We start from the raw sequence: 24,654 nt of genomic DNA on the forward strand, positions 1-24,654 counted from the left end.
AGCTCTTTAATGGCATCTTGAGGAATGAAATTGTCCCCTCCCCTTAAAAGAGACACACCTATATATACAGTATTATCTATCTCTCACCATCCTTACCCTTCCCATCCCCAAGGAAGAACCCAGCAGGTTCTTGTTAACCTCATTTCTAACCCAGGGTCAGGGAATTGGATTGATCATCTTATAATGTACTGAATCTTTTAATTTAGTTCTGGCTATAGGATATCAGACACACCTTACTTCCTTGTTTGGTGATACCCATTGAAAATCTTAGGGTTATGCCAAACACAGCTGTTCATTATTGAGTACTCTCAAGAACATTTGAGCCACAGTGAACCTGGGAATCAGGGAAGTTGTGTTTTATTACTGGCTCTGGTCACAAAATGTTTGAGAAGGTAAGCTCTCTGATGGTCTGGTGTGGTACCACTTTTTTTTTTCATCTTTGTATCTTCAGGATTTAGAATAGGGTCTTCTTTCTTTGAACGGATAGGTGCTTAAATGTTTGTGTAACCTTTGGATGAGTTACTTTACAAAGACTTTTCAGCTTCCTTTTCCTATTTGTAACATTAGGATACATTCTTTGTATCCAACTTGCAGTTATGAGGATCAAATAAGATCTTGCTATAGCTTTGTATAAGGGTAAATGTCTATATGAGTTTAAGCTGTTATAATAACATCTATTGAAAAGTCTTTTTTGATTGTCTATTAGTTGGAAGATAGTGTGCTATGAAGGAACTAAACATTTCTGATATCAAGTATCTGAGTCTAGTTGGGGAATAAAACATTAGACATGAAAAGGTCATGAATAACTCAGACCAGAACAAAAGTGTCAGATGAGAAAGTAAACAAGAATTGTTATAGAAATGCATGATCACGGAGCTTGGAGGGTTAAACTGTGTTTTAGAATAAAGAATAAGTTGGCTTTTGATAGAACAGAAGAGCAAACCAAGAAAGAACATTTAGAAGCAGTGTATTAAAGTTTTAAATATGTAAAGTGGGCCAGTATTCTGGAGGTCTGTGAAGGTCAAGTCAAAGAATTTGTACTTGATCAAATAGGCAATAGGGAATTGTTTTAGATTCTAAATTCAGGACAGAATTTTAAAGTAGATAAAACTTGCTTTTCCTTTTCTTGCCTCAAGCCTCCCCATCCCTCAGCTTGTCTTAGATCTCAACTAATTCCTAATAAGGTTTTTTTTTTTTTTTAAATATCTAGTAAAATTTGTTATCAGTTTAGTACTTCCTATAATACATATATGTACATGTACACATAGGATATCGAGAACCAGCCTCAAGAGTCAGGAAGATCTAAATCCTAGTCTTGCCTCCCACATATACTGGCTGTGACCTTGATCAAATAAATAACTTAATCTTTAAGTAACCCAGGCAGTTCTTTAATATTCAGTTGTAGACTTAACAGTATGTATTGATTAAGGAAGTTTCGTCATTAGTGGTTTCCCATCCGATGATAGATGTATTTTAATAAGGGACTTTTAAGCCAGAAAATGCCTTTAAGACTCAAGGCACTCTTCTGGAATCTTTCCAGGCCATAATGGAAAATCCTTTGGGTTCAGGAAAACCCATAAATCAAATCCATCATTTAGCCCATCTCTAAGAACATCTTTTTTTTTTTTTTTTTTTTTTTTTTTTTTTGTGTGTGTGTGTGTGTGTGTGTCTGTGCTTGTTGGGTGATGGTAATTGGGTTTTTAGCATTGGAAAGGTGCTGTTAGAAGATTTGGATGAGGAATAAAGGAATAAGATTAGATTCCTCAAGATGGATTATAGGAAGTAACAGAAGGGATCAGAAAAGTAGGGGTGTGTATAAATTGGGATTTCATCATATTTACTAACTCTTTGTGTTCCAATTCTTGCTTCCTGGCCTAAAATTCCTCCTCCTGACAGGTCTTTGTTCGTTATACTTCCCGCATCAGTGGGGAAGAGTCTTCTGAAATCTAGCCTGGGTTTCTGCCCGCATGCACCAAGGGATTTAGGCAATAGGCTGACCTAATGACTCTGAGATGAAGAGCATGTGGGTATAGTTATCCAGAGTTATCTTCAGTTGATTTCTATTTCAAGCTCTCAAGCACTGGATGCCGTTAGGGATTCTCTTTGAGAGTGCTATCCTTCTTACCAGGACTAGTAGAAGATACATATAAGGAACAGGACCAGAAAAGTTCATTTCATTGTAGACATAAGGATGAGCTATTTCTAGCAAAACTGTTGATACAATGGATAGATAGTATGGTGTATTGAAAAGAACCCTTATTCTTGGAGTTGGGACATCTATGTTCCCTTCCCAGCTTTGCTATTACTCCTCATATGACCATAGGGCAAATCATTTAAACTTTCTTGTCTCTGGATTTTTCACTTAGGAAATAGGAGTTGAATCTAGATGATCTCTGAGGTCACATACACATAAATATTTCAGTTCTAAAGTGCATCTGCCTTCTTATATATACCGGCATGGGTTGCTGCCATCATCCGTATCCTCTATGAAATTTTTTAGATGATCTTGCTGGTTCTCTAGGCCTTTTAAATCTTACATGAAAATTAATGCTGCACCCATAATGTCTATCTGTTTTCCCCACTCCTAAATAAACCATTGTCTCACCAGCTTTTCTGATTGTGTACTCTTAACTCTTCTCTGACATTTCTTGCTTCTCTGTTGTACCCTATGGCCATCCACCATATTTATTTCCATTTCTTCTTGGATCACCTGATACTTTGATTCTTCATTGACTGATTCATTCCTATATAGAGCAATATTAGAAAGATATTGATGTTAAAACAACAAAGCAGTGTAAATGACAGGGAGCTGCTTGAGATAATAGGAAAGCACTGCTGATTTTCCCAGGGGTCTCTGAAAAATGAAGGGGGAGAGCTAGATTCTGTTACTTCTAGCTTTAAATCCTGTACTCTCTCTCACTTGTTATTCTAAATTGTGTTTCCCCTGACAAAGTAGTAGATTTATTACCAATCCTGCCATTTTCACCAGATGATTACCTCCTCCCATTTTCTACTTTATCTTGCTCTTTCTACCCCTAAATTCCTTTCATCTGTGAGAATGAGGTCAGTGTCAGAAGACACATTGAAGGAAGGTGAGCTTTAGCCTACTTAGTCACCCTTGCCACATTTGACAGTGGAGCTAATGGATAGATTTCTGGCTTACTTTCTTTCCTCTCCCCATTCAGATCAATTTCCTTCTTCTGACCACTTCCCTGGGTCTCCCCACAAGACCTAGGTGAGTTTCTAGGGGAAAGAAGCAGAAAGGAATCCCTCAGACTGTTTAGAATGGTAAAGTTGGGAAATTGTGGCCCTAAAGGGGCTGGGTTTAAGACTTGGCTCTTCCCCATCCCCCAAACAACTCCAGAGAAGGGGGAGGGGAAATGTCTCAGGGAGAGAGGAATGGGCGCCTTGTGTCCTTGGCAGTTAAACTGTCTTGGGAATAGTGTAGGGAAGAAGAGAAGGAGACTGTGACCTGGAAAATAGGGTACAAAGTAATTGAAAGTTACCACCTAGTAAAATTTACACACCTCAAAGAGAAGAAAACATGAAACAGAAAAAATCCTACTTAAACATTGAAGAGGACAGTTCATCATTTCTGGCACTAATAAGGCTGTCCTGGACAGCAGGTAGAAAAAATTTTTAAAGGGGTGGGTGGGTCATGGTTTATTTGTGACCTATTATACAAAAAAGTCTTGTTTTAATCTGGCCTTTTAATTTAAATTGGTGTTCCATATATTTATTCTTCACGATTAATTTAGACTGGACCTGAAGTACTGCCTTGCTATATTTCAGTTGTAGTGGACAAGTAATAAGTGCAGATATGTTTCTAGGCTGGTTCCTCCCTTTCCAACCTCCCAACTCCCTCCCCCATTTCCTTATATCATTTGTCCACATGCTAGCACTGGCTTCTTTCTAAATTTCTGTTGGGCAAGTTAAATCTGATGAGGCACTTATAGTTCTTGCTTACTTGCACATGGTTGTGAGATGCTGGAGCTGTACAGTTATTTCACTTTAAGCTTAACTGGACCATAGGAATTGAAGCTGGAATGGAGACCTTAGAAATCCCTTTGATCTTCAATAACAAATTCAAATGAAAAACTAGAACTCACACAGAAGGGAAGTCGCTTGCTCAAGGTCCCATAGGTTATGAGCAGAGGCAAAATGTGTGTTTAGTTTCTCTGTCTTCAAATTGATTGTCCTTTCTACTATATTATAGAAATACTAGGCCTTAAATCACTTTTTTCTTGGATATGGTATCTGTCAGAGTAAAGAGGAACACAGAAGAAACACTTGGATTTTCATCCTTGGTACCTTCCCATTGATCCATGAATCTTTGGATTCTCAGAGACAGATGGAAAGCAAACTCCTTGTGTCTAAAGTTGACCCTGTTTTCAAAGATGCCTGAAAGTCTTCTTCATGGAAAACATGACATTATTGAGTCTGTGTGGTGTAGTCTGTCATTCATATTTCCTTTATTCCTCCTTTCCAATAGCCAGTACATTTTCTCTGAGATTATCTCCTATTTATATTGCATACATATCCTTATAACTTACATATATCTGCATGTACATAGACATAATTCTCTGTTGCCCAGATATGTCTATGAGGATGAAATAGAAATTATTTGGAGATTGAGTTTCTCTGTTTCCTTTGAACTGTTTTAAGTTTATTGCTTGGTTTCTTGTGCTTTGTCTGATGTATGTACTATAAAAATGAGACTCAAGAGAGTGGGCTTTTGTAGTGAGATCAAAATTTTGTCATAGTCCCCTTTGAAGTAAATTAGACATCTGACAAGCTAGTAGCAACAATGTTGTTTTTCCTTTTTTATCTTTTCACCTTCTTAGTCCCTCCAGACGCTCTTCATCTTGTTAATAATATTCTTAAAATGTGGTACCTTAAAAGAAAAGCCTTTCTCTAGATCTGACCTAATCATGGCAGAAGATAGGCAGATTATTTTCTTCCTATAAATTGGCATATAGAACTTCTAATGTAGCCAAAAATGGCATAAATATTATAAATTTTGCTATTTTTTGGCTGTCATTTTACAGGGGTGATTTGTTTACTTTTTTAGTCCTCTCTTTTCCAGATGAATGACTTTTTAGACATCACTCCCCCATCTTCTCCTGAAATGGTTTTTTTTTTGGGGATCTGTGTAGGCCTTTACATTTACCCATGTTAAATTTCTTTTTCTTATATTTAGACCAATACTCTGTCCTTTTAGTTCTGGATTTTCATCCAATGTATTAGCTGTGTCGCTTGTAAATTTGATAAGCATTTTGTGTCTTTAACTCATTAATAAAAATGTTAAACACAGACCAAGGCCAAGCATTGATCCTAGACAATCATCTAGAAATCTTTCAAAATGACATTAAATCATTAGCAACTATTCTGGATCTCCTGCGACGTACTATCCAAATCACCTTAATAGGCTATTGCCTTTAGCCTATATCTTTCTGGCTTATTTGTCCAAAAATCAGCCAATCACTCATTACATGGTTATATGTTAGGCACCAGGCTCGGTGCTGGTGATAGAAAAAAACAATTCTTGCTTTTAGTAGACTGTATAATAAAGGCTTTACTTTAGGTAGACTATATAGCATTCTTGTCCTTAACCAGCCTCATAACCTTGTTAAAAATGGAAATGCCATTAACCTGGTATCTTCCATTGTTGATTAAGGCAGACTGACTTTGTAATCACTTCATTTCCTAGCTGTAACCTGTCTCTTTAACTAACTTTGTTAGTTGTCAGATCAGTTCACTTTCTCTTGTGAAAATTGAAATAAAATTTGCCTTTTTACATGCAGACTTGGAAGGGACCTTAAATGCCATCCAGTCCCATAGCCTTTTACTGATTTGTCCATAATATTTTACAGATCATGCCCTCAGATCAACAATATTTGGTCCTTATGCTACTTTGGGATGTAGTTCATATTAACTGGGTGACGGGTATTTTTTAAGGGCAATGAGGTGCTTTTTTTGCTATTTGAACATTTTTGTTTTTCTGTTTCCAACTTGCTCCTTATGTTGTGTTCTTTCTATGTGACTACTACTTTTCTAGAGAAAAACAAATGTAAAATAGGCAGCTCTACTCTTTCTCTTTTCCCCCTCCTCTTTCTCCTCTGTCTCGGCTGTTAGCCTTGTCTCCATCTCAAGTAGCATTTTTGGTCTCTTTGAGCCTCCCTTTCTCTCTCTACAGGTATAGATAGCCCTTTTCCTCCTTAAAAACAAAACAAAACTAAAAACAACAAAAAACCCTTTGGCTTTCTCCACCAATTTCAGACCTCTTCTGGTATTGATGTTCTTAGAAGTCTTATAACACATTTTTGCATCAATCCTTCATTATATATGCATGGATATGTATAGGTTTATATTTTTGACAGTCATTTTCTCTTTATAATCTGGGTTAGTCATTAAGTTCTCTGTTTCCATGGTATTCTTTTCAGAGAATTTTTCTCTTGCTCATAAAAATCATTTCTCTCATTTTTTTTTTTTTTTTTGAATTTCATTCTTGAGAGATCCCATTTCTCTTGGGCTAGCTTCTTCAGTCCTTTTCTTTTTCGTGGCTTCCTATTTATTCTTCTCAGAAACCTGTGAAATCTTCTCTCCAAATATTTAGGTTATATTTGACAGATTTATTTCTCACTTTTCTCTCCCTTACTACAAATTTTAAGGTGAAACAGTCATTTTCCCATAAGGTTTTTTTTTTTTTTTTTTTTTTTTTTTTTAATCTTTACTCCAGCAACTCGTTCCTCCATGTACATGAGAGTCAGGTCTAGAAACATTTTGTTAATTTTCTTTTTCACTTTTTGAAGCATGACAATTTATAATTATAATCAGTAGTATTAGTTTCTATGTGTTAGTCAGAGAGAACTCTCACGCACATATTTTCATAATTAAAAGTCTTATCTTATCATAGATTTGCTAAAATATGGAACACTAGCGATATTTTCCTGAACTAACCTGTGTCCTCTTTCTTTCCCAGTGGTATATAGACTGCTTTGATGATAAACTAATATTTCTTCACTCATCCTCAGTCAAAATTATCTCTATCATAGTTATTTAAATTTCATTTTTAAACCTTACCTCCTTTCCTATATTTCTTCACATGAATTTATTTTCTTAATGTATAATGTACCTCTTCTGCCTCCCTTTACTTACACTGCTGATTTTAAAGAAGATATTTTTGTTTACAGGCATACTTCCCATTGAGTCTTAGGGTATATATTTTGTTATCATTTCCTTCTTGCCTTAGTTCTCTAGTTTTTCTTGTTTTTTATACTCTGCATAAATATGCAGGTATAAATATCATCTTCTATACAACTTAATAAATGTTGAATCAAATGGAATAAAATTTATTGAAATTGATGTTTTCATGGTTCCAAAACTAACAATGGCTTTGTGTTGTGGATTGTGTGTATGTGTATACATGCATATAAATATGCACACACAAACATACACATATCAAATATATAAACTTAGAGAATGAAACTAGTAATTCATTTGCTTCTCAAAGAAGGAGGAGGAGTCTTAATTTACAGACATTTGATGGATAGGATTTTAAACGGCTCACAAGAAATGAAATTTATACTTAAGTATAGTTATTGTCATTTTTTTACTTTATCTTGTTAAGAAAATGAGTGGTCTCTAAATCTGTGACTGACAGACTGCTTGTTGTGGGTTTGTATTGGGATGTCAACATTTTGGACTGAAACCTTTGGGCCCTTTCTCCCTCTGCTTGGAGGGCGTGCCTTCATGACTCTCCCACATTGCTAAGGACCCTTGTACTTCCATTTCTCTGCTATTTCTGTGTGCCCAACACTCTCCTATTTTCCTATTTATGCTTCTCTTTCCTTCCTCGATCTGAGACAATCTTTTGACCTTTAGAAGTACATGAATTGCTCTTCTGGACTGTTTTCTCAAGTTCTCTTTGATTTTGCTTGTCTCGCCTAATTGTCTCATGGTACATTTCATTTGGGTGTGAGATCATGTTAACTTGAGTATTCAGATAACTCTAAAATACCACAAAACACAAGTATTCAGAGGTTTGTATAGAGAAATGAGGGAATAGTATCAGTAAAGCTATATTAAAATAGAGACCAGTCAAAGGGGGAGAGGAAAAAGGGGAGACACATTGTTAGATTGGTTAGAGGGCAGAACCCTGGGGCAGAGAGATAGTACTAGCTGGAGATAAGAGTAGCTAGAGGTAGAAGCATGTGGGTATTCCAGTGTGTTACCTCTTGTGAGCCTCCTGAGAGTGATGGTTGTATGTTACTATCAGTATCTCCCCAGCAACAATTTCCCACCAGATGCCTGTTTACCTAGTTATGATTTCCCCAAAGGTTTTCTTCTCATTCTTTTTTTTTTTTTTTTTTTGGCGTAAACATTTACAGATTATTCTTTATCTAGCCACTTTCTACTAAATTTGTTTATATTTATGTAGACCCAAAGTATGTTTTTCATAAGGCTTACTGCTGTTCCCTAAATACTCCGGTTCTTCTTGTGCTGGTTCAGTTTAACCATGTTTACTTCTTCTGACCATGGCACATCAGGCTCTTCCAGTATCTTTGGAGACCCTAAATCGAGACGTTTCTATGATAAGTGGGCCATGGCAGGTTCACATATTAGGTGAGAAAAGTATTTTACAAATGCATCCTGTATAGCTTTGCAATTTGCGTACAGCCTTTGGTCCTGATGCCCAGTAACCAGAGTGATAGCTTAGTGTAGTGCTTGGAGTTAGGACATTGGACTTCAAAGTCTGGGCCCTCTAAATGAGGCTGTGCAAGTGACCTTTGTGGCAATGTCCATTTGCCAATTTTTTGGCACTAAGTTTTATAACTTCAGGATCCTTAATTTCATTTGTGAATAAGTTGTGGGGAAAGTGCTTAGCAAACCTTAAAGGGATACAGAGATGTGATTTAGAAGGTAATGTTTTTATGGCACTTTTATAAAACATAGATCTTTTCCCACTTGAGAGTCCTGACAACCCTGAAATCTGCATAGTATGAGTCTGGTTTTCCCCAGGTTATAGATGAGAGATGGAAGGTCAGAAAGATTAAATGACTCTTCCATGGTTATGCACTTAGTGTCAAAAGTACATTTGAACCCATGTCTTAAAAATTTGGGTCTGTGTCTTCAACACAGCATGCTTTCTTGAACTGCTTGTATTTCTATATCAGCCATTTCTAGTAATATTCCTCAATGAGACTTATTCCCTTAAAACAAAAACAGAGTTAAATTCAGTGGGCACTGTAGGATGGATAGTCAGCCTTTCCCAGATTCATTTTCTTTTTATCTCTTCTCCCCTACCCCCAATTTCCAAGGAAAGGAGGAAGTTTCATTTAATTATATTTTCTCTCAGACCAGATTGTGTCATTAGTTACTCAGAATTCATTTTATGTATAGTGTTTTCTTGGCTCTACTTATTTCACTCTATAGTGGACATTTCTTTGTCTCTCTGAATTCCTCACATTGTTTCTTATGGAGTAATAATATTTGATTATATTAAAATCCATCTTTTTTTCACCAACTATCAAATGATGGGTACCTATTGTATTTTTTTGCTCCTAGGCAAGTGCTGCCATGAATATTTTCATAAATGTAGGAATTTATGTTTTTATCACTTGAGATGTATATGCTTGGCAGTTTGATCTTTGGATCAAAGGGTATGAATAATTTAGTAACATTTTTTTAAATAATTGCAATTTTTTTCTTCCCAGAAAAGTTGGACAAATTCATAGGTCCACTGATGGTATGTTAGTGTACTTATTTGTCATAGCACTTCAAACACTGACTTTAAAAAAAAAAAAAGACTCTTGTCATTTATTCCATATTGTGAAGTGTGTGTAAAGCTTCAGTATTATTTTAATTTAAATTCATGTTTTTAGCAGTTTGTCATTTCATAGTTTGTTGATTTAGGTTTTGAATATTTATAATTTTGACCACTTATATACTGAGTAGTAGTTCTCAGACTTTTATATATATTAATTCTGCATATCTCTTGAATATATAGACTTAACAATACCTTTTAATGATGATCCCTTCCAGTTCTAGCTACATTTATTTTGTTTATATAAATGGAAATCTTTTTCTTTTCATATGATTCCCTTATCCTGATTAAGAATTTACCTACTAGACATAGTTGCAAAAGGTATCTTCTTCAATTCTTTTAATTAAAAATACTGATTTTTATTCTTAGATTGTTATTATTTGAAAGTTGAATATATAGTGTAAGAAAATTATAAAAACTGATTTTCTGCCCAAAATATTTTTTTACCATCAATTCTTGTCAAGTATGGAGTCTTTCCTTATGTATGTAATGTTCTTTGGTAGCTTACATAAGTAATGTTCTTAGGTAGGTTGTCAAATTTTGTTTCTAATGCTTCATTATCTAGAATATTCTATTGTTCCAATTTTCCATTTTAAAAAAGTTTGATTATTCTTTTATAGTGTAGTTTGAAATCTTGCAATACTCCTTCTAGTCTTGCTTTTTAAAATATTTTACTTGAGAATTAAGACATTTTGATTTTTCAAATGAATTTGGACATGTATTTATCTAGGCCTGTAAAGTAACCCTTGGTAGTTTGGTATCAGTAACTTTTTAAGTTAATTGAGGTGACATCATTTTTATTATATCAATATGGTCCATACTATAAACAGTATTTTGTTGTCTTGATAGGTTAACTTCCAGCTATTTATGTACTTTAAAAGTTATTTTAAATGTAATTTCTCATTCTTTCATTTATTCCTGATTTTTGCTATTGCAGTATAGAAAGGCTGATACTTTTTTGTGGACTTATTTTATATGCAAATATTTGGCTTAAAATTTTGTTTTAAATTTTTTTCTAAATTTTGTTTTAAATTTTTTCTACTTTTTTTTTTCAACTAAACTATAGCATCATCTGCAAATAGAAATTATTCTGTCTTTTTGTCAGTGTTTTGGCTTTAATTTCTATTTTAATGTTTTTTAGGATGTCTAGAAGTATGTCATATAATAGTGGAAAAGATTGAGTATCCTTGCTTTACCCTTGTATTTATTGGGAAAGCTTCTACTGTTTCACAGTTTCAAAGTTTAAATAATGCTAGTTTTTTTTTTTTTTGGGGGGGGGGTTGGAGTTTAGGTATATATTTATCAATTAAAAAGAGCTCCTTTTCAAAGAATATTTTAAGGATTTTTAACAAAAGCAAATACTGTATATTAGTGTCTTTTCCTACAAATCAATAATTTGTGACTTTTTTATATTTTGAATATAATTAAATGTGCTAAATTCTTTTTTGCTATATTTTTCACCAAAATACTTAACAAAGGAGACAATGATCTGTGATGATTATAACTAAGATTTTCTCCATATCATTTTCCTAAATGAAACCTTATTTATGTTTTAGTAAAACAGTTCTATTAGTTTAAAGATGTTCATAAATTTTCATCAAACTTAGCTTAATGTGATGTAACTAAAAGAACATTGTGTTTGGAATTGGAGGCCTGAGTTCAAACTCTGGCTCTTCTAAGTTCTAGAACTGTGGCCTTAAGGAGGACTCTGAACTTTGCTGGGTCTCCGTTTCCTTGACTATAAAAATGGTCATGGGGAGGTTTTATTCAGATGATATATAGATATCTTTTAGCTCTGTGCACCTGCAACAAATATGTATTAAAAATGTCTATAAATTGCAGAGCTTTATGGTGAACATTAAGGGAGATAAAACAGTTAAGACAGAATGCCTGCCCTCATGGAGCTTATAATGTGGAAGAGTGATTAAATACAATCAAGATAAGAAGAAAATTAAGGATTTTTGATTGGTCAAAAATGTTTTCCATTCTAGAATTCCTGGATTTTAGTTTTGCATACTCTAATAATAATATGTGTATTATGATCTTTCATAAGTCCTTTAGTTTAGATTGTCTCCTCATTTTCTGTATCTCTGAACATTTGTTGAAAGAATATTTTTGAGATGCTTAAAAAGTGCTATTTAACCAAAAACAAATGGCACTGAGTTTAAGTGTGATTTTACTGGGTGTTAGTGATCTGATTATCAGGATATTAATGGAAATCTTTATTTGTTTTCTTTTGTGGCTTGCAAACTCTGCAAACTAGCTACTCAATAAATGCTGTCGACTGACTTTTTTTTTTTAAATTTTAGAAGGAGAAACCTTTTATCTCCCAGATGCTTCTTAAAGTTGAAGATATGCATATGGATTTAGAGATGGAGCACAGCATGGCAGGATTGGCCTGGAATCAGTAAGATCTTTGCCTTGGACACTGGCTGGCTGGATTTTATCTATAAAATGAGGAGGTGTAACCCAATAATAATTAGAGCCCTCCAGCTCTAAATCCTCTGATTTTAAAGTCATTTACCCTCTAGGTGTTCCAGTCTACCTTGTAGAGCAGGTACCAACCCCAATTAATTCTTATAGTTCTTTTATATTAATGAATTCACAAGTGTGGCCCAATAAATCTTGGTGAAGATGCTTCTGTTACCAGTGCAGGAGAGGCACCTGCTCTACACTTAGAACCTTCAGAGTTGCCTGAAGTATTGAGAGTTAAGTGATCTATCCAGGTCTGTCAGGGGGAATGTACCAGAGATGAGCCTTGAAATTGTCTCTTCCTGGGTCCTGCCAGGCTTGGGTCTGGCTCGCTATACCAAAATGTGGCTTAAAAATTCTCTCATAGCTCATGTAAATGACTCCTCATGTTATTAGGATTTAAATCTGAATCTGGGAAGATGGGGAAGGATAATCATCTGGGATTGAGGGTATGAAAAAACTGTTTACTCCCCCACAATTATGTATTCCATTTTGAAACTGTGTAATTGGATCCATTGAACGCTGAAGTATTGTAAAGAAAAGAAATGAGTCCTGGACATTTTTGATGATGATTCTAATATCCTGTGGTTATTTGTCATTTGGGTCTGAGTCTATTAGGACATAGTTTGATTTGTATTTGGAATCAATTAGCAAATATTCAGTAAAAGTCTACTATATTCTTTATCCCGGGAGGGCAATTTGTTGACTTGCTGTAATTTTACAGCGTTATCCATGGTATATATGTGGTCAGGTGGGACACTTTGATTTGACTTTACTATATATGTCAATATATTTGTGTGTATAAATAAGTACATATATTCTGATGAGCTAATGAGGCTCCATTGAGAGACATGTGAGCAACGGTAAGTGCTGAGGTCAGAAGCTAGAAATGAACATCAAAGGGAAGGGGCATATTGGAGAAGAAGCCTAGCCTGAACCTGCTGGCTTCATGGCAACCCTCCCCTTAGCCTTTTTCCTTCATTTTTCTCCTCAACTTGATTTTCACATCTCTAAAGTGGAGTAAATAGGACTTGGCAACTCTCTGGGATCTCAAATTGAAAGCAGCTATGCAAAAATAATGTTAAATCTTTATAATAATGTTTTATGCAAATATAAATTATATACAATTACCTAGCATGTGTTATTGGCAGTCATTGAATACTTGTTGACTTATTCCAAATATGAATTAAATTTGTTAGGCATTAATGTTGTATCTATCTACATTTATATGGATAATTAAAATTTATTTTTACCTTTGCTTATGTGCTGTCAAATTGGAATCATAGAATAGCAAAGCCCTGTTACTCAATTTTAGAGATGTGCAAATCATGGGGAAGGGAAAAATTTAGGAAAAAGGCACAGAGTGGATTCACCTTGTAATTGGTAAGATTAATGCTAGGTTTTTCTCCAACATTTCCTTACCTTTGATCTTAACTTCAAAGTTATGACTTAAGAATTTGTCATATGCTTCTAATGGTAGAACCTTTTTAGCCCATCAGGATGCTTCTTTGGCTTTGCTCACTTTGTCCATTTGTGACCCCTCCACCCTTTAAAAGAAATGTGTCAAAGAAAAAAACAGGGCAATGCATTTATTTTTTATACATGCATAGGATTTCTCCCCTGATCTCTCCCCCTTCAAACCATATTTTAACCTTATTTTTCCAAGTTGTAAAAAAATTTTATCTGAAATTTTAAAATATTACAGCATTATAATTGATGAAAAATGAAAGGCTTGATAATGTGTACCAAAAAGTTTCATAGCATAGATTACAATATCACAAAGAGATTTTCGTTAGAACTGTAGTATTAACATATAGCATTTTCATTCTTTTTGTTGCTTGCTTGCATTTTATTTTTCTTTTTTTCCTTTTTGATCTGATTTTTCTTGTGCAGCAAGATTATTATATATATATATTGGATTTAACATATATTTTTAACACGTTTAACATATATTGGATTGCTTGCCCTCTAGGGGAGGGGATGGAGAGAAGTGGGAAATATTTGGAACACAAGGTTTTGCAAGGATCCATGCATATGTTTTGGGGAAAAAAAAGCTTTAATAATAATAAAAAGAACTCTAGTGTTACACAATCTTATTTTTGATTTGGAGTGCAGTATATCGAGAACATTCAGTTACTCAAAAGTGATATCCTTTGTGGTCAAATGTAAGGATAGGAAAAAAACTACAATGAAAACTGAATTGACGCATTTTACCATAGTGATTTGATATTTCAATATTTTGTACACAAAACATGAAAAAAGCATTAATCAAACCACAAATAGTTCTAACTTATTGCAGCTTTTGAGTTATCCCAACTTTCTGGTCTCTCCAGTTCAGTGTCTAGTATTCAGAAAATAATAAATATTATTCATAATCTTTTACTACAAAGTAGAGATAAATCAAGTGCTAGTCTGAATAAATCCCTAACCTTTAAATGCTGTGCCCTTTGTCTCACTAGTGTAGGGTACTCTCCCTTGTTAATTAGGACTCTGGGCTACGTGCTCCAAGTAACTTTGACCCCATATGGCATTTGTTATATTATATATTGAAACTGCTGTTGGGGCTCTTCACACTCTTTGCTGTCAACTGAGATATTACTGTGACATTGATACTATGGAGAGTTATGGATGGAAGTTGCAGAGAGGCAGATTTGGGCTCCATGTAAGGAAAAACTTCCTAACAATTAGAGCTATCCCAAAGTGGAATGACCTGCTTAGGAGGAGGTACTGGTTTCCCCTTTACTGGAGGTGTTCCAAGAGGAGGCTAATGACTACTAGTCAGATATGTTGCTGAGGGGATTCTTGTGCAAGTATGGGTTAGACTTGATATAGATAGCCTTTGAGGTCCTTCCAACTCAGATCCTGGGATTCTGGTGCCAGTTGTGTGGAAATTCATTAGATTTCAGCACTCTTTCTTTGTTTTTCATCAAATAATACCTATCTTGGGGGGGTAGGGTAGAAGTAGAGGGGATACTTTTAATCTGGTAAGGGAAAAGGACAATGGGTATCTTTTTAAACATGTATTTAAAATGTGTTTTAAAATATATTAAATCTTTATTTTTAAAATTTAAAATGTGGTAGATCAAGTTAATTTAAATTTTTCAAAGCTGTATTTAGGATCACTCTAGAGTTAATGTACAGGCTCTGCCATCTAACTGTGGGCAAGTTTTTCTGATCTTTGGTTTTCTTTTTTGTAAAATATGTAATGAAACTTTTCCTGCCAACTTCATAGGGCTATTGAGGAGATCAAATAGGAGTTGTAAAAATGATTTTGTAAGTTTTAAAGAGCTATATGACATATTATTAATTGAGAATTATAAATCATTAAACTTCATATTACTACTGAAATGATCCTTAAGTCCATGGATAAGAGAAAAATAAGAAAAAAAAATTAAAGGGCAATCATAATTCTTTGAAATTGTTCCTGGGAAGAGAAAGGGATTTTTTTCTTGTAGTTGTATCTCTAACCTAATTGATCACATGGAGAAGTTTAAAAAAAAAAAAAAGAGGGAGGAATGGAGAGTTCTCATTCAATATGTGTTCCTTTTCTGATGGCAGAGTCTAGAGAAAATGGTAGTCACTAAGTATGAAGCCTCATTTGTATAGAGAAAAATATATTAAAGATATTTATGCACTTAATATATAATATAATATATAAATAGAATTAAAAATTCTATGTTCTTAAGAGTTGGAGCAGATGTCTGTGCCTTGATAAGACTGGAGATTGGAATGATGGAAAAAACCTACCCAAGTAGACTGTTTTGGTGTTCCTCAGAATTAGTAATAGACAGGGTAGCCTTTGACTAAGCCTAAATGAGAATCATTTTCAGCAGAAAGGAATTTTAACTGCTCTCCATGTTATAATATTAGAGCTACATGATAGGAGCCTTCATTTTTTTCTCCTTTGCAAATGGAGCTTGTTTGTATAGTGTAGTGTGTTGAGAGTTATTTTCAGCCTTGACTGAGAAGCAAAAAGCTAAATATATTCTTCTTTAGTTACATTACTGCATATTTTCCTCCATTATTGTCCTTGACTTGACATTTGTAGATTTTATTTTTAAAACCTGAAAAAGAACCATCATAACATATGTATGGGATGCAGGGAAGAACCTGGAATATTGTTTGTGTTTTAGACGTAATACTGATCTCATGTACACTAGAACTGATATGGAGTAGTTTTTGTTTTAGATCAAAAAGTAAAATGAGCTAAAGTCACCAAGATTTTCAGACACTTTATTTTCATCAAATCTGCATATTGAATAAAATAAAACTAATGCCTTTTTTCTAAAGGGGCGTGAAACTCTTATTTCTATAATTTTTCTACTGGTTGATTTCTAAAAATGCAGCCACTCTTTCTTCCATCTTGTTTAAGTGTGCATTTATTTTGTGTTAACATTATAGTTGTGGCGATTCCATTTTCAGCTTCAAGTTAATTTATGACAAAGACCAGAAGAATGTATAATTATAATTTATGGTATGATTATCATATTTAAAATATATGTTCTGCTCTGGATTTGTCTTGGGGAGAGTCAATTTTTAAGAGCTCCAGAATTTTAATGCTATTGGTTACTAGATGGGTAAGAGCAGAGCTATTTTTAATATAGTTTATTAACTTTAAATTTTTATTAATTTTTTAAATATGCTACTCATTTTTCTTCCATGCAATTAAGAAAATTATATATATTTTTTTCAGGATAGTTGTAAGTAGTGGTATTTCTCTTCAAAAAAAAAATGGATAGGAAAGCATGGGAAAGAAAATTATTAGCCCCATACCAACTTTTGTCTAATGTATTTCTATAATTGATACCAAATATTTTTGTTTTCCTAATTATATAAATATTGTGATTTTGCCATTTTCCCATGTAATTGGAAGTGAAGTATGAATCTCCTAATCACAACCAACAAAAGTACTTCATGCTAATAAGAAAGAAAAAAAATTATCCATGTAAAATGTAGTGGATTTTTTTGGTAGATATGAAGAGACAGATCTTATTTTACAAAGATGGCAGATTTATTTAAAGAATGCTTTTTATATTTACATAATTGATATTTTTCAGTCATGTGATATCTACAATTATATTACACACATACATTTTATATATGTTACATTACCAGAACTATATTCAAAAGTCCCTGAAATCTATTTTATAGGAATATTTCAATATGTGTAGATGTTAGAAACACTGATTTCATTTTTAACTAACTTGTCTCCCCCATTAGAGTATAAGCTCCTTGAAAGTCTTTGTATTTCTTGTGCATAGTATGATGCCTAGAACATAGAAAGCACTTAATAAATGCTTGTGGATTGATTTTTTTTTTTTGCAGTACTTAGTGTAGTACATTCACTTCAGCTAGCATTTATTATTTATCATGTTCACATTTATCAGACATATTATAGAATAAACATGAATATATCATAGGCATTGTCTCTTTAAAACCCTTTTAATCCTGAAACCTAAAACAATATCTATGTACAATGCCTACAACATATTCATGTTTTTTTTTTTTCCTACTAAATGATGAGCTGTTCAGCTTATAAGAGTGCGAGATTAGGAAAGATTGACTGACTTGAGAATTCCACTGATATCTTTTTGATGTCAAAAGAAATTGAATAGCTAGTATATGATGGTGATGGATCCAATGTGAAGAATGTGAGAAGCACATGGGAGACAGTTGTATAGTGTTGACATGCTTGGATAGAGGCTATGACCTCCATCATTGGGAAGGACCTGTGGATTGGTATGTTCCCAGATTCATTGGAGCACTTGGGAGTTTTTGAGAGAGGAAGGAAGTGTAGTGTAAGCTTAGTAGGAAAAGGCTTTGAATACCTTGCAAAACAAACAACAAATGTTGGTAAAATGTAGAAATCTTTGAAAAAATAAGGTTAAGACATGACACATGGAATAAGTTCAAAAAGAGTTAGCCTAAAATTACATTGATACAGAAAAAATGACAATCACCTTTGGTCATGTCCATTTGCCCCCAATATTCTATTTTTGAGAGTAGTTTTAAGTGGTATTTTATCAAACTGAATCACATATATTCTCTGTGATGGTGACCATCTCAAAAGGTGAGAGTTATTGCCCCTGATTTGTGTAACATCCTCTTAATGGCTTTTCTAAAATGAGATTGATTTCAGTAAATTTTAAATCCCTACTGTGTGTAAGATGCTGTTAGTGACAGGGATACAAAGTTGAAAATATGACACAGTCCCTGCCTATATTGTATATATTAGATTATATTTTATCTGTTACAAGATATATAGAGTGGAATATGAGCAAAGGAGAGAAAGTGCTCCAGTTAAATTGGAGGAGGAAGAGAATACTGGAGCGGGGCTACATGAGGAAAGCTAAGTAAGGAGAGGTGACACTAGACTGAGTCCTTGAAGTAGAGGGATGGAAAGGTAGGACTGCATCCGAGACATGGGGCATAGCCTGTACTAAGGTGCACAGATACTGGGTGTAGGGATCACTTAGTAGCTGAGTTTTAATGGAATATGCAGAATGAGAGAAGTACTGAGAATGGTAGATGGAAATGAGATTGTGACAGACCTTTAATGGCCAAAGTGAGAGAGCTGGTGTCTTATCCATAGTCATTTTGAAGCCATTGGATGATGTTCTGATCTCAAGGGCTGTATTGGGCTATTTTGGTGGCCACAGAGGGGAGAAGTCAGAGGTAGGGAAGGCTGGGGCTAGTATGCAGGTGATATATGATGCAGACTTGAGTAAGGGCTGGTGGCAGTATGAGTGGGGAGAAAGAAAATGGATGGGTGTTATGTTATGGAGGTAGAATGAAGAGGATTTGGCTACAGGACTTGCATGTCGAGAGGGAGAATAATCTAAAGTGACTGAAATTTAGTGCTAGTGCCTGGGAAGATTGTGATATCATCAACAGATAGAAGGGAAGAATAAGGTTTCAGTGAGATGATTTAAGTATTGTGTGTGTATAGTTTGAGATGCATTTGGCACATCCATGTAGAGCTGTCCAGTAGGCAGGTGGAGATGTGAAATGGGAATTCGAGGGGAGAGCCAAAGGCATGATAGATATATAAATTTCCTTACTGTCTGTTTAGAGGGAACAATTAAAACCAGTGGAGTGAATGAAATTGCCAAAGAAGAAAATGTATAAAAAGGAGAAATAAACTTGATAACTAGGACAAGAACTTTGGGGCAACATCTACTCTTAGGAAAGGGGGGAGGAGAGTAAAACAGTGGCGAAATTCAAAGTAAAAAAGTGTCATGAAAATTGTGTGCAGAGAAGGTAGCTGGGGGCGGATTTGGACACTTCAGGCTTTGGACAGTTCAAGGAGAATAAAGATAGATAAAAGGTCATTGGAGTTTGTGATTAAGAAGTTTGTTGATTCTTGAGACAGTCCTTCCATGGGATGGTGGGATTGAAAAAAGGTTGGAAGGAATTGAGACTGGGAAGGCCTTAGTCAGTAAAAGCATTGAGTGGGGGATAATTCCCAGGAGTTTAGCAGTGAAAGGGAAGAGAGATGGGATGGAAGCTTGAGTAACTGGCAAGGTCATGGGGAGGTTGTTGGTGCTTTTTAGGGTGGGGAGACATGAGTATGCTTGTTATGTGTGAATTATTTGAACACTTGCACTGATATATATATATATATATATATATATATATATATATATGTATATATATGTATGTGTGTGTATATGTGTGTATTTATACTTGTATATATTTTCAGTCTAGGTAGTGTATTTCATCGGTTTGCTCTGGGCTATGTAAAGCAGTTCTTTTATTAGTTCCATGACTTCTGCCTTCAGGCTTCGATGGGGTAACTGCTCTTTGTAGTCTGGGATTTAGTGAATAATACCTCCCTTTACTGTATCTGTGGCCTTTGTGACTTTTTTAGATCTTAATTCTGTATCCGCTAAGCCTCCATCTATCCAAGGCTAAAGAATCTTAATTTTTGTATTTCTTCTGGTTGCAGCTCTTCCATCCCCCTGATTATTTTAATCATAGTTTTCTGGCTCTTTTTGAAATTTATTATTGTTCTTTATTGAGGTGCAAGTAAATAGAACTGCAGGGAGCATTCCAGGTGCATGTACACCTGCCTTTTCATTTTCAGCAAGTATATTTTAAAATTTGTGTAGTTGAGCAGTTCTTCTGGGGAACTGGCAGTTTGGTGAGCAGTTTGGCATAATTAGGTGGCAATGAGATAGGATAGTGGGGGTGGAGGAAAAGTTAGGAGAGTGGAAGGGATATTCTCAGGAATTGAAGGAGGCCTTGGTTCAAATTCTCATTTTCCCCCCCAAGCTTTTCAAGTTGTCGGGTTGTTTTTTGTTTGTTTGTTAATGTCTGCATTTATGTCTGCTTCACAAATTAATCTTTTTGAGGGCTTAAAATCGTTTTTTTTTTTTTTTTTTCCTTTGAGGCAGTTGGGGTTAAGTGACATGTGACAGGGTCAGACAGCTGAGCTAGTAAATGTCAAATGCCTGAGGCTAGATTTGAACTCGGGTCCTTCTGATTCCAGGCCATTGCTCTATTCACTGCACCATCTAGTTGCCTCCTTCCAATTAATTTCAAAAGAAAAGAATTAAAACATAAACTCTTTTCCTAATACTTAGTTACATATCTTAGACAAATTGATCATTTAAAAAATATTGACACATTTAGTTTGTACTTAAAATGCTGTTGGTCAATGATTGTCAGTTGTTAATGAATGGTAGAAACTAATTAAGACTACAGTTATTAGGAATATGCTAGGATTTATACATAGGATTATGATTCTAACTGAATTGTAAAATCTTTAGTACTGTTTTTAGTAAGTCTGGGTGGAAGGACTGCTTTGGTCAGTGTACATTAATATCAAGGGTAGGCCTCCTTTTTTCCCCTTTTCTTTTTTAAATAATAGCTTTTTGTTTTCAAACTACATGTAAAGAGAGTTTTCATCATTCACCCTTGGAAAACCTTGTGTTCCAATTTTTTTCTCCCTTCCTTCCCCCAACCTCTCCTCTACATGACAAGTAATCTAGTATATGTTAAAACATGTGCATTTCTTCTATACATATTTCCGTAATTACCATGCTGTACACACAAAAAATCAGATCAAAAAGGAAAGAAAATGAGAAAGAAAACAAAAAGCAAACAACAAACAAAAAAGTGAAAATACTGTGTTGTGATCCACACTCAGTCCTCACAGTCTCTCTCTGGTGCAGATGGCTCTCTCCATCACAAGACCATTGGAACTGACCTGAGTCACCTCTCAGGTGAAAGCAGGGTCCAACCCCAGACCAACATGATGAAGTTGCCATTTACCTGAGTCCTTTGTGTTTAGTTTTTTTTGTGACCTTCATAGATCAAGTCAGACTATGGCTTGCTCCTAAACCCCTGCCTAGCAATGTCACAAAAGAGTCCTCCTACAACATAAGTACGTTGGGCAGACCCTCTAGTTTTTAGGGAATTAAAGGGCTTACAAGATGAGACAAGAATGAAACTCTGAGACCACTCAGAATTCCAGCCAAACTTGTCTTCTCTGATTCCTGAATACATTCTATGAATTCTCCTACTTTTATGCTTTTACACACATTGTTTCCTTGTGTCGGATGTTTCTTCTCATGCTTCTTTTTTGTTCCTGTTGGATTTCCCCCAGTCAGCCTTTAAAATAAGCCTTGAAGGGCTAACTGTCCAGAGGGTAAAACTTCTTCCATAATTGGTTCTTATCTCCAATTGCCTCTGATTGTGGTATAGTATGTGTTATAGTGTAATAATCTGTGTTGTCTTAGCTTCTTTATGCCTTCTGAGTTCCATGAGTTTAGGGACTCTGTTATTGAATCAATGAATAAAGCATTTGCTAAACACCTACTCTGTGCAAAGCACTTCTACAGCAAGAATTTTAAAAAGGACTTCCCTATCTAATGGGGAGGTTTCAGCTGCAAGTCAGCAGAAGGCCTGTGGTCCTTAGGGTGGAGCAATAATGCAAATAGTAATTCTGCTGCTTCTGTGTCATTTCCGTATTTCTCAAGTTGAACCATTTGACAGGGTCACAGTCTTTGGAGGCAAGAACTTTTCTTTCAAGTTCTTCAATGGCTATAGGTATAGCCCCTGTCAAGTGAGTTCTCAAGTTGCATCTCCACAAGGGCTGCTTCCTAGGATGATAACTAAGGGCACGGGATCAGAAGCTTGGCTAACCTAAGGTTCTGGGGCTACGGGTCTTAGGCTGTCTTCCTTAGGTTCTGAAGGGAGAAGTTGGTTAAGGTGCTAGTTTGACTCCCCTGGCACATGCTGCCTCTTGTTCTCTAGGCTTCAGCAAAATAAGTATTATCTTCAGAATGATCAGAACAAAGTTGTGAACACAGGGCCTACTCAATGCCTACTTGTCATATGTACTGCACAGGAGTTTTTACTTTTGTCTGAGTTTTTGCTCAGTGTGTCCAATAAACTTGAATTAAACTACTTGAGTTTTGGGACTGCCTCTTAGCCTTAAAAAAATATCTCTTAAATAGCACTGAACACTATGTTGCACATACAGGCGATATTCATTAAATTCTTATATTGAATTACTAATGTCATCCATCTTGAATCAGAATTACTTCATTTTTTAATTATAAAGTTTGTTAAAGAAACATATTGGAAGGACACTTGGATCCCACTTACAGTAGGCTAGAAAGAGAAAAGACAATGTTTGAGCAATATAATTTTTAAGGTTTCAGGTTAGAACTATAATAAGACCTGTCTAGGTTTTAGAGAGGGGGACAGACTCAGTTTTCTTCAGTGACAACAAAGATATTACTGAAATATTTATTAAAGTACTAAAATAAAGTAAAATTCAGTTTGAACAATACCTTAAATTGTAAAGTTGCCCTGCACATATTCAGGTTCTGTTGTGTCATAGAAAGGTTGGATTCATGTGAGCCCTGGGGGTGGTCTCTAGGATCCCTTTCTTCCCAGCTGTTGGCTGCCCAAGGGCAGTCCTGGAAATAAATTTGTCAATTTTCTGTTATCCAGAGTACCTGCTGCCTCACCAAGTAACTGCAAAATTCAAGTGATGTAATATATTTTAAATGCCTTGCAAACCATAGTTTGCAATAATGCAAACCATACATTATTATTTTATGTAAATTCTGAGCCTTGATTATTTTTGAGTGGAGGGAGACCAGTTTGGATGTCTCCTCTGGTGAAGAAATGAAGGAGGGTTAGGGAGTAAAGAATTTCATCTTCAAAGCATCTTGGCACCACCAGTCTAATTTGACTCTATTGTATTTTTGATGGGATTGTGTAGATTCTAAACAAATTAAGGACACCAAATTTCTGCTAGCATAAAAAGTATAATGGGTGGGCAGTCTACTAAAAAAAAAAAAAAAAGGTTGGAATGTAACTTAGACCTAATACATACATGAGCTGACAGGTTCCTGAATTGTACTTAAAATATGTGGTGTTATTAATGATTACTTGACCCATTTGATAATATTTTAAAAGAACATGATGTCTCAGATCTAAAGTATAATTATCAACAAGGATTTATTAATCACTGACTATAGGCCAAACACTGTTTTGGGCACTAATTGACTATATTGTTGATCCAAGTGACAAAACCGGCTTTCTCAAAAGATGACTTGAAATGTTTAGTAAGAAGGGGCTATAGCCCTTTTGTCTCCGATGATTGTAAATTGCTACATTTTGAAGACTGAAATTATTTTCCTGCATTAGAGCTCATAATTTTATGTTTAGCACTATCCATTTGTGCTTAGATATGTAACTGTCCAGACAACCTCTAGGACCCTCCTTGGGGAAATGTCATTTTTTGTTGATATAAGTGTCTCTCCTGGAGGACTTTAGGGATCTTTTATCTTCAGTCAAGTCTGTAGCTGGGGAAAGTCTAAATACAGCTGTCAGGGGTTGGTATGTTGTCCCTTAGTAAAAGTGGCAACTGAAAGAGGCCCTGGGATTTGATGTACTTTTACAGCTGAGCAGAGAGGGGCAAAAGTAGCCACGGGTAATTGTACAGGCATCCCAGAATGTTGGCTGGCTTCCCCCAACTCTGTTTCAAGCCATCTATCAGAACAGTATTATACTTAGATTCTTCGATATCTTTAGTTTTCTTGCTAGAATAGAATTTGCTTTCATTAATTGCCTCTCCAGAAATTTCCTTTAAAGGAATTTTTTTTTTGCAAGGTCTTTTATAATCTTTTTCACTCAATTGCATTCCCTGTATAATACCTTTTCTCCCTCAGGAAATACAAATTGCAGATTCAGCTAGGCAAAGTGTAGATTTACTCCCAATTTAAATCTCCTAAGTCTCTGAATTCAATTTCAGAACTAAATTCATTATATGTCCTCTCAATCCTATACTACTTTCATATTTTCTTATTTCTGTGGAGGGCACCACCATTCATTTT

At 35.0% G+C, this 24,654-nt stretch overlaps 1 protein-coding gene and 1 long non-coding RNA gene across 8 annotated transcripts in view; one reads left to right on the forward strand and one right to left on the reverse strand.

Annotated features, from left to right (window-relative positions):
- The window catches only part of TTLL7 (tubulin tyrosine ligase like 7), a 243,062-nt gene that overhangs the window by 1,883 nt on the left and 216,525 nt on the right, over positions 1–24,654 (forward strand). Inside the window, exon 1 of one of the 7 annotated variants that reach the window (XM_031936753.1) lies at positions 212–392. The exons of 5 other annotated variants lie outside the window; for them this stretch is intronic. The gene's annotated coding sequence lies outside the window, so the exon portion shown is untranslated. Of the gene's footprint in view, positions 1–211; positions 393–3,405; positions 3,627–24,654 lie in introns of those variants that run through there. One more of the 7 variants, XM_031936754.1, reaches the window with a different exon arrangement.
- LOC116419046 lies at positions 934–3,395 on the reverse strand. The gene is made up of 2 exons (XR_004229270.1): positions 3,164–3,395; positions 934–2,744 (listed from the first exon to the last, which is right to left on the reverse strand). It is a non-coding gene; the product is annotated as an uncharacterized LOC116419046 (long non-coding RNA).

Source organism: Sarcophilus harrisii, chromosome 4 (assembly GCF_902635505.1).
Source record: "Sarcophilus harrisii chromosome 4, mSarHar1.11, whole genome shotgun sequence".
NCBI classification, from domain to species: Eukaryota; Metazoa; Chordata; class Mammalia; order Dasyuromorphia; family Dasyuridae; genus Sarcophilus; species Sarcophilus harrisii.